This window comes from Pinus tabuliformis, chromosome 4_1 (genome assembly GCF_031772625.1).
Source record: "Pinus tabuliformis cultivar Carrire ecotype Pingquan chromosome 4_1, CPIR1, whole genome shotgun sequence".
NCBI lineage: Eukaryota > Viridiplantae > Streptophyta > Pinopsida > Pinales > Pinaceae > Pinus > Pinus tabuliformis.
In genome coordinates, this window is record NC_142303.1 from 27601318 (window position 1) to 27605538 (window position 4221).

The following is a 4221-nucleotide window of genomic DNA, read 5'->3' on the forward strand; positions in this document are numbered from 1 at the left end:
GCTAGTGGAGTCTCTAGGTGAAATATTTTAACCTTTCTAGACCTTTAATCACCTTAAAGGAATAGAATGAATATCGTTGTCCCAGGAAAACTTAATGGAATTCGAATCCCCGGCAATGGCACCAGGCTGATGTTGTACCTCTCAGATAATAGTGGTCAACTATCAATGCCAGAGCATCTAAGATAATTGTTTTTTGGGTTTTTGTTTTAATTTGGAAAACCAATGAATAAAACAGATGTAACACTATAATGCCTAACCTTTTGAATAATATTAATCCCAAAGTAGAGGGCTGCTATAAAACTTCACACAGTGATAAAGTTTGAATAGTGGTGAGCAGAAACAAAAAATGTAGAATTTCCCACTATAGATCAACAGATTATGCAATATACTAAAGCAAAATACAAGATCTACTTCTACAACAAACTTGCAGAAGATTAATTGATTTTGAGCAAGATCAAATAGAACACATATAACAGAGAATGAGAAAGCAATCACACATGAACACAGAAGAATACTCTAGGGAAAGCCTCCGCTAAAAACCCCGATCTTTGTATTATCATACAAGTGGAAATATCTCCAGATTACACAAAGCTTTAGCTCACAAGCTATCCATCTCTCATTACAATCCCTCAATGCTGCTCATAGACAGAATAGACAACACATATGCCTTCCTTTAGTCCTCCAAGCCTCCTATTTCCTTGCGTAGTTTCTCCTGGGTCCTCCAGCTGCAACCTGTGTGATTCTCACCTCACACACAACACTGACCTCTGAAATGACTACGCAATCCTGAAGGAGAAAATTCCTTCTGCATGGATGAGTTTCCTTTATAGGAAAAATCCTCCAATTGATAGTACAATGTCCCTATCTTTAATCTCAATTAGGTCTTTCTCTGAACTGACATGCATTGGTTATTTATGAGAGAATATTGAGTGATCTAGAGAACACTAGTTACATGCATGCATGCATTAACTGACTGAACTCACAATTAGTTCCTCCAACTATTTGGAACTAATTTAACTGGACTTAACTCAGTTAACTGAGCTAACTAATTAAAACTCATCCTTATCTCCTTAATTAAGGGATAACTTCCTCAATAAAGGGATAACTATTGCATGTCTTCACAAAGACTTCATGTTTGATTTTCTCCAACTAATTAACTCAAGATGAATTAATTATTTATTTTTCAAACAGCTAGTGAGACTAAATTCGAATTTTAATTCAGGGACTAATTAAAATTGGAATCTATCCTGAAATGCTATTTATAGCAATGCTATTTTTATCATTTCTATTTTTTGCTATTTCCAACTGAGTTGGAGTATATCCTAAAATGCTATTTATAGTAATGCTATTTTGAGCATTTCTTGTTGCCATTTTCAACACTCCCTCTCAACAAGAAAGGAATTCAACTAAAACCTGATCCTAAACCTTTGGAATGTTATGCATGTAACACTTCTCTCAAGTGTTGTTGCTCCAGCAACTCTAGAAACATTAAAAGTATCCAACTTGAATCAGAATGATGCCTCTGTCATCAAAGTCTCTCACTGTTATTGCCTCTGTTGACTGAAAACTCTACACCTCTATGCTCTTCAGTATCTGACTACTCTAGCCTATGTCACTTTGATATCTCACTGCATCAATCACATTGATTCCTCCTGCTACATCTGTGTTTCTTGCTGGTCCTGTCTCCCAACACTACATCCGCATTGCACCTCCTCTCATCATGTTGCATTGTGCTGCCCACTGCTGCACTGCAACTCAGTTATTGAGAAGTAAGTAACTGATCTCCCAACTGACCTCCCTATTGGGCTAGAAACACCCTCTGATGCTAAAGCTTCCTTTGCCGCTGACAAGTGCTCCATCTATGACCTTTGCATTGTTGCAACAACTCCCTGCATCTCGCACCATTGCACACCTCGCTGTGCCATCCTGCACTGGTGCAACACTCTTGTGCCTCTCGCATTGCTGCAGCCTGCTAGCTCTGTTGTCTTGGGACTCCTGCACTATAGCTCTCTCTACTGCTCCATCTGCATCTATCTCTACCCACTTAGCTAGTCCTGCTACTCCTCCACAGGGCCCCCGTAGCAAGGTCTAATCAAAGAGGTTGGGTACCTCAAGGATCCTGCCCCTATTTCAACCTTCTTGGGACTATCACTTCACATCGCCCCACCTCACACCTGGAGGTATGGATGCATGTGATCCCTCTTCCCACTTGGCTCGAAATTTCCCCCTATTGGAGATCTCTACATGATGGATGCCTCCACTCGGTCTCCTCTTGGCATCTCTAGTTGTGGCTGCTCCACAACCTCCTGAAGCTGCTTCACCAATTGTGGCTCCTCCACAATTGTCTGAGACTTCTTCTGGCGCTGCATGTTGAGAGGTAATTTACTCTCTCTCTCAACCACCAACTCTCCATCGGTTTCCTTGCTCCTCAAGGCTTTACATGCATCTTGAACCTCAAGAGCATACAGGTTCTTGACTCGTGAACCGATCTGCTTCACTTGTCTCATGGTGATGTGTCTAAGGAAAACCTTTCCCTTACTAAAGACTACATCATAGCCTTTGTCTTCCAGCATTGCGATCGATACCAAGTTTTTCCTCAGTCCTGGCACATACTTCACATCTGTCAAGGTAATGCGAGCTCCATGCTCCCTCTGAAAAACAACTGTGCCTACTCCTGAGACACTATACTTTTCATCATTACCCATCTCTATGAGTATTTGGAGATCTTTCTCCTCCAAGGTACTGAATAAACTCTTATCGTTGGTCATGTGGAATGAAGCTCCACTGTCAAGAAACCAACCACATCCCACCATGGATGAAACCATGCATGCGATGAGGGTGAAATCCAACTCGAACTGTGAGGCCAGTGCCTCACCATCTGATCCTTCCTTGGATCCCTTCTTGGATTTCTTCAGTGGATAATTTGTAGCAAAATGGCCCACCTCATGACAATGAAAGCATCACACTTTCGATTTGTCAAACTTCTTCCTACCATAGGAAGAACTTGATTTGGGATGAGAATCCTTCTCCTTCCCTTTCTTTGCCTTACTCGCTAAGGCGCAATTTTCTTCATCCTCCTTGGATGAAGACCCATCTCGGGTGCTTCTCCTTATCTCCTCATGCATCAGATCCGACCAAAGTCGTTCCCAATCTGGCAGTTTCTCTCTTCCATTTACCAAGTCTTTGTAGCTATGCCAGCTCTTAGGAAGACCGAGGAGAGCAAGACTCACCATGTCATCATTAGTTGTTGTGATCCCTACACTTTGAAGCTCATCCCTATAGGTGGTGAGCTTGCTCAAATATGTAGAGATCGTGTCACCTTTTTCACACTTGATTTTCCGAAGCTTGTCTTTCAGCGCCAGCTCCCTCTTATCGTTGTTGTTCTGATATAGATCTTTCAATGTTTTCCACATTGAAAACGGTGTCTCCTTCCCATGGAGACTTGAGACTGTGTGGTCTAGAACTCCCTCCAAAAGGATTCTCCTCACTCTAGCCACACATTGCTTCCATTCTGCCAATTCTTGGGCATTAGCTGCTGCTGGCTTGGGGACTTCTTGATCAATGAAGTCCTTTAGACCGTTGTCCTCTAATATAGCTTCCATGCGATCCTTCTAGGCTATATAATTCGAGCTGCCATCAAGGGCATACTCGAGTCTTAAACTGGTGAACGCCATTGGTGAAACTTGAGATGTGATAAGAATTCGAATTCTATAATCAGGAACTTCAACCTTCGAACTTCTCTCTTCTTTGTATATTGTTCTTCACTTTGATCACCTTTGCTCTGATACCATGTAGACTATCCCATTGTAGATCAACAGATTATGCAATATACTAAAGCAAAATACAAGATCTACTTCTACAACAAACTTGTGGAAGCTTAATCGATTTTTAGCAAGATCAAATAGAACACATATAACAGAGAATGAGAAAGAAATCACACATGAACACAGAAGAATACTCTGGGGAAAGCCTCAGCTAAAAACCCCGATCTCTGTGTTATCATACAAGTGGAAATATCTCTAGATTACACAAAGCTTTAGCTCACAAGCTATCCATCTCTCAGTACAATCCCTCAATGTTGCTCATAGACAGAATAGACAACACATATGCCTTCCTTGAGTCCTCCAAGCCTCCTTTTTGCCTGCGCAGTTTCTCTTGGGTCCTCCAGCTGCAACCTGTGTGATTCTCACCTCACACACAACACTGACCTCTGAAATAACT